The sequence below is a fragment of the Pogona vitticeps genome, chromosome 6, assembly GCF_051106095.1.
Source record: "Pogona vitticeps strain Pit_001003342236 chromosome 6, PviZW2.1, whole genome shotgun sequence".
Classification (NCBI taxonomy): domain Eukaryota; kingdom Metazoa; phylum Chordata; class Lepidosauria; order Squamata; family Agamidae; genus Pogona; species Pogona vitticeps.
Window position 1 is genome coordinate 5,438,626 of NC_135788.1, and position 6,788 is coordinate 5,445,413.

The following is a 6,788-nucleotide window of genomic DNA, read 5'->3' on the forward strand; positions in this document are numbered from 1 at the left end:
ACAAGAGATTTGCACTTCAAAAAAAATGCTTAGAGGCTTCAAGGGGACTAGCCAGAACTTTATTTATTTATTAGATTTATATACCACCCATCTAGAACGTGTCTACTGGGGCATTTGCTGGGAAGTCTGCAGCTTTGCCATCATCATACTGCTGAAATTCGGCAACAAAACAGCCTAATTCGTCCCTTCTGTTCTTGTGATCTTCATCGCAGTGAAAATCAGGAGGGGCTCGACGCAGCAGATGCAATACAGATCTAGAGCGTCTGTGGAATCGGAATGCACGGAGAGGTTAGGGTCAAGATGGCAGCCTGTCTCGTGGGCATCAGGAGAAAAGAACGGGGCTTCCTTCTGAGAGCAGCCACCGTGCGGGCGCAAGTTGGCAGACTGGAGATGCCTCCATCTTCTACGATAGGAGCTCAGGTGGAAAGTAGCCCCTCTTACAGGGCTGATACCAAGATTTCAGCACAATTTATCTTCTCCTTCCTTGCAAGAATGATCTTTTTCCTGAAACAACCTGGGAGGCAGGACTAGAACTGGGCAGCATCTCAGACAAGTATTTCTAAATATTTTCCCAGTTATGGTACATATCTGCAGGGGAGTGGTGCTGGAGGAGACTCTTGAGAGTCCCCTGGACTGCAAGAAGAACAAACCTCTCCATCTTGAAGGAAATCAACCCTGAGTGCTCACTGGAAGGACAGATCCTGAAGCTGAGGCTCCAATACTTTGGCCATCTCATGAGAAGAGAAGACTCCCTGGAAAAGACCCTGATGTTGGGAAAGTGTGAAGGCAAGAGGAGAAGGGGGACGACAGAGGACGAGATGGATGGACAGGGTCATCGAAGCAACCAGCATGAATTTGACCCAACTCCGGGAGGCAGTGGAAGACAGGAGGGTCTGGCGTTCTCTGGTCTATGGGGTCACGAAGAGTCGGACATGACTTAAGGACTAAACAACAACAATCTACAGGGGAAGCGTGACTTAGCTGCCTGTTTATCCATATTTGCTAGGTTGGCCCCAAGCTGGAAGCTAAGAGCCTACCCCAGGAAATGGTCTTAAGGCACCTGATGTGGAACCTCGCTGAAGATCACTATGCCTGGTTCTTGCTGGTGCCTGGGGGGGGGGAATTACTAGGGAATCTGAGACCCTCTGCTTTCAGTTCCATGATGGAAGGCAAGATATACATTTAACACACAGTAAACAATAGTGCTTGTAAACTAAACAACAGCTGCCTCTCTCTGTGTAAGATCCTTGACTTGAGCGGCTGTGCTGTCACGGAATGTCCATCAGCAATCTAACTTCCCAGAATAAAATGTGCCGCAATGTGCTTGTGGTACTGCATTTTCTTCTGAGCTCCTCTGAAGAAAGCCAGATCAGACAATCACAGCCTCTACATGGAAGTATTTCCTCTGGGGCAATGAAAAGGCTTCCTCCTCTGATGGCATTGCAGAAGTCTTCATATTCTCACAAGTAGCCCACATATTATGTTGTGAGTGGGTTAAAAGCCTTGCAACATCAATTTACAGGCTTCTGGTCCCCTTTAAAGAGACTCCTGGTTTCTTCCTGATCTTTTGCTTTGCACTTAGAACTGGTTTGGACAAGAAAGCTCTGCTCCACGCTGGTGCATCGGTCAAATCATCCTAATATTAGTTGCACTAGGTATGCAAATAACAGTGTCAGGATCTGCATGAATGGGCTGAAAAGCGTTTGTAGCAACGTTGGTTTGTTTGTTTTTTAATTTTAGGACTATCGCCACATGTGACCGTTCAAAAAGAACCTTCACAATAGACACATATAGGAAAGGCAGGAAATGAGCTACAGAATAGACAAACAAACAAAAAATAACAGAAAAGCAACATGAATTCTCAATGCTCCAGCTCCTTAGCAACGTGATGTTCCTTTACATCTTTAAAAGACGTCTTCTGCTAGGCAGACCGAGTTGAGTCAGAATACGTGGGTGAGTTCTGTCTGGATGTCTACGGCGAGAAAGCTGCAAAAAAAGTCACCCACAAGCCGAGGAAACAGGCAAATCGCTGTTCAGATTTGCCAAAACTCAAAATTGCTCCCTACATGTCCATTGAGTGGTAGACCCCATTGAGTTCAATGTGACTCCCATGGAAGTGTATACAGGACTGTCAGATACAACAGTGTCCTCTAGACAGTGTGCAACTTAAACTCCCTTTAACTCCATCACTGACCAGGGAAAGATGATGAGGAAAGACAGAAAGAGCGGGGCATGTTTAGCCTTGAGAAAAGATGGAGGGGAGAGAGGCGAGCCCTTTTCAGATACTGTACTTGAAAGGGAGTCATCCAGAGAAGGTGCAGGATCTGTTCTCGATCATCCCAGAGTGCAGGACACGCACCCATGGGCTCAAGTGACAAGAAGCCAAATTTCAACTGAATGTCGGGAAAAACTTCTTAACTGTTAGAATAGTATGATGACGGAACCCATGACCTCCAGGGGGAGGTGGTGAGTGCTCCAACGCTTGGAGGCCTTCAAGAGGCAATTGGACAATCTTCAGTCAAATCTGCTTTGGATTCCTGCACTGAGCTGGGGGTTGGACTCGATTTGCCTTGTAGGTTCCTTCCAACCCAATTATTCTGATTTTTCTGATGGGGGCTCTGCTCCAATGCATTCAGAGAGCCCCCAAATGACTGCAGTGGGTAAGACAGCCCAAGAGTCTCAATACTGGTTGTTGTGGGTTTTTCGAGCCCAAAAAAACCACAACAACCATTAGATGGCAGCTGTGAAAGCCTTCGCGAATACAGTCTCAATACTGCTCAGCATCAGAACAGCTGGAGAGCAGTTTAGACATATGGTTGCAGAGGTTGGGAGTTCAATCCCCCACTGGGCTTCCTTGGCAGAGACTGGACCCGATGATCCGTAGGGTCTCTTCCAGCCCTGCAATTCTAAGAGGGTGATGATTTATATTTGCGTCTCATAGATCAGCTGAGATGAGGACCACTTTTGCAGGCTGCCACCATTAGCAACTGACATTGGCAATGGCGCAGGGCGAGGCCTTTCCACAGTGGTTACAACAGAACTCCCTCTCCAAAGATCCATAGAGAACCTACACAACGGGCATTCCAATTGTCCCGCCTTGAAAATAATTCCATTGTGTCCATTATTTGGCTTAGAGAGTGCCTTGTAACCTAAGGGAGCTCAAACCTAAACGAATCCATTAGTCTTAAAAGGGTCAAAGGCCTTTCTGTGCTCACTTCTGTTCTGCTTTCGTTATCCATTTAAAAAGTAAATACATCTGTAATATGCAGTGTTGAAGTGCTGCTGCATCCACTATTTTTTTGCTTCTTTGGCTGTTTCAGCTTTATCCATCTATGTACAGTATTCACTTATTTAATAAGGAAGTTGTTCTATGCATTAAAATATTTTTAATGGTGATGTTGGTTTTATTGTATACATAACCCTAAAGACTGCCATAGGAAGAAAAGCAGGTTAGAAGCAGCCATATAAATAAATTAAATATTTACTATACAGACTCCCAGACCTGACTGTTTTATGCCACATACACTCCTTACTGTCTACACTGGGAAATGGAGCTTCCTATATCTCACTTCCTCTTTGCGGTGCTTTGTTGCAAATTCCACCTGTATTGATACGTGTATATATTCTTTGTGTTTCTCAACAGTTGGCAGCTTTTGCTCATTCTAGTAGAACTGGAGATCCTAGCAGGGGAGCCCTGTTATTGAAGACTGGGTCCCTCAAACAAGCACTTCTGCTAACCTGTAGGTTAAAACGGCTTGTGCCCAGCACTGATTGGCTAGTGCCTATGCTTTCATCCGTACAACTCCTCCCTTCCCAATCCCCAGAACTGTTTTGCACTTCAAAAATAGAGAGGAATTTTCAGGTGCCACATCTAGGGATTTCCAACCTCATGGTTGTTGTGTTTTTTTTAAAACATTAATTTAGAAATTTACTACCGGAAACTTTTTATACAATCTTTATGTTCTTCTATTCCTCACTCATTGATCCAGTTGTCAACAAGACTGGTCTTTTTCTTCCCCCCCCCCACAAAACATAGATCAGAGCCTCTGTCATGTGCTAGAAGGGAAGGACAGAGACAGGATTTTACTCTTCACACTTTTAAAAACCATCTCCAGTAATGTGTTCAGAAGGGTGAGATTCTGTGCCCCTCCCAAAAAAGGAAGTGACTTCCAGGTGCAGATTCTAGGCCTTTTTCAGTTCCTTTCTGCAGTCAGTTGGTTGTTTCTGTATTATTTTAGAAATGTCCTACTGTAAAAATTCCAACTAAATGTACGTAAGGCAGCTCCATCGATGGATATTATATTATCTAGGAAGCTTCAATCCCTCGGAGGCAGCTGGATAATGATGGCGTTTACTTAGGCATCCTTTCTGTGCTTGGATTAGCAAAGAGTTTTGACTTCTTTCTTAAGTGATATCAAGTCTTGGGGGGGGGGGAGAGGAAGAAACGTCCCATACAAGTACTTGAAGCAAGTGTGTGGGTGTGATTTCAGCTGTGTTTTCCTTTTTTTTTTTCAGATGAAAAATTGGGTTGGAATCCATCAAAGTTTATGCCAGACAAATTGTCAGTCTTTAAATTGCCACCAGCCTCTCTCCTCTCAGCTTCCGGGGCTAATTTTCTCAGGAATAAAAGTCTTCAGCCTATGTCTTGAAATGCAAAAGCATAGTCACCGAGGTGTTCCCCCCCCTCTGTCCATCTGTCCCTCCCTCCCTCCATAAGTCAACACTTTGATGCTGCTTGAACAGGGGGATCCCATGATTGTCAGAGATTAACGCGCACTCTAACCTGGCGGGGGTTTATTCTGCACAACAACACATGCGCACATCCGCACGCACACATGCACCAACGCACAAATGCTGCCGAGGCTTCTGCAACTTGCAGTCCCAACAAATAACTTTCCCAGGCTCAGGCTGAGAAATGGCCAGAGCCCCACAATTTATCAGAGTCATAAATTTAGTCTCTCTCCCCCCCCCCCCCAAAACGAAAGTGCTAAACTCTTGTGTTTCTGATCCTGCAGGAAACGGCTGAGGCCACAATCCACTCAAGGGTGAACAAAAAAGAACAATTCTGCACACGTGATAGCATTTCATAATAAGGTACAATTAAAAAAATGACTTGGAATGCAGTCACTCTGATTTCCTGGAAAGGAAACACTCCTAAAGTTTTGCCAGCCCTTTCGCACATCTGCTGCGCATGCAGACCAATAAAACCAACCTTTCTTCCTGCATTCCTCTAACAAGCAAGTCAATAAAAGACAAATTACTTTCCAATCGATGCCGTTTTGCAACAAAAACAACCCTAGAGCATAAGCCAGACTGTGAAACTCTTCCTTATGTCAGCACGCCACGATTGTGCAGACTCTGGGCTGGGGGGGGGGGAAATAACACTCTGTACATGCACAAGATGACACATGTTACTTAATTCTTCCAAAGATCCACTCATGAATCGGGAACACCTGAACCGAAAAGAGGCCGATCATGGTGATGCAAAAAAATATTAAAATAATTTTAGGCATCTGGCTGAAATGAAAGCAATTTTACTTTCAGGCGGCCAACCATCCAGCAGTCTACAAGGTGACACAGAACTCTATGGCTGGTCCTGAAAAGGAGGCTGCTGAGCCGAGGGCCCTCTCCAAAAGCTTCTTTCAAGCTCAGATCTGATTTCCGCCACCTCGTCAGCATTTCAATACTTAAGGACAATGACTTCTTGAAAAAACTGATGCCGGGGCAAAAAGTCCAGGAATATACTGTACGTAGAGAGAGGATCTTGCAAAAGCTGCTGGAAAGACGGGCGCTGGAGGCAGAGGCGCAGCTGAGAGGCAGGCGACTCTTACAAGAGGCAAATAAAACACGAAACAGGAAACCGAACATATGCGCGGAGCGGGGAAAGAATCTCAGTTTTTGCACGAAGAATTATGTTGTGCCAAGAAGCTGGCTTCATCAGACAGCCATGCAAAGCCATAAGAAAGAAAGAAAGAAAGAAAGAAAGAAAGAAAGAAAGAAAGAAAGAAAGAAAGAAGGGAAACTTTTAATCCAAATCGAAAAGTGACATCAAGACCCTTATCAAATGAAATCCCTCGGCGCGAAAGCAATCAGTCAATCAGTCAATCAATCAATCAATCGAGATGGCTTAAGCAGCCCGTACCTTTCGCTCGCTCGCCTTCCTTTTCTGCAGGGAAGCCACGCAGGGCTCTTTCTCAAGCCGTCCTTTGCTCCGCCGACTCCATAGCCGGGCACCTTCTTCCGCCGTCAGAGCGGAATAAACGGCAGGGAGGGAGGGGGAGAAGCCGCCACCAGGAGAAACCCCCTCCCCTCCCCGCCGATCACAGCCCCCCCAAAAAATAAAGGGGTGGGGGGGTTGGAGAGGGTCGAGAGCGAGCCTCCGCGGGCGGAACCGGGAGACGCTCGCCTTGACGTCCTCGCGCGCGGTCCGAGGGATTCCCCTCCTCAAAAAAGAAAATTAAAAAGGGGGGGGGGGAATGGAAGAAAGGACTTTTTTTGGTCCAGCTGCAAACTTCTGGTGCAATTAAAAAAAAAAAAGAGGGGAGCGGAGGCCGAAAGCTCAAGTTTCCTGCTTGCAAAAAAAGAAAAGAAAAGCAAAACTCCCCAAAGTGGAATTGGAACAATTCAGGACGACGCAGGCGGCGGCGGCGGTCAGCTCGGAGGGGTTGCACGGCGCGCAGCGGGGTCGGGGCGGCCGGGAATGCCCGGTCCAGCGGCGGCGGCGGCGACCGAGAAGGCGACGGGCGGCCGGGCGGGCGGGCTGGAGAGCAAGCGGGCGGGCGGGCGGG

At 46.6% G+C, this 6,788-nt stretch overlaps 1 protein-coding gene across 1 annotated transcript in view; it reads right to left on the reverse strand.

Annotated features, from left to right (window-relative positions):
• LOC110085837 (mitogen-activated protein kinase kinase kinase 3) overlaps window positions 1-6,268 on the reverse strand; it is an 80,304-nt gene extending 74,036 nt beyond the window's left edge. Inside the window, exon 1 of the mRNA XM_020806339.3 lies at window positions 6,143-6,268. The gene's annotated coding sequence lies outside the window, so the exon portion shown is untranslated. The remainder of the gene's footprint in view (window positions 1-6,142) is intronic.
• Between the last annotated feature and the right edge of the window lie 520 nt (window positions 6,269-6,788).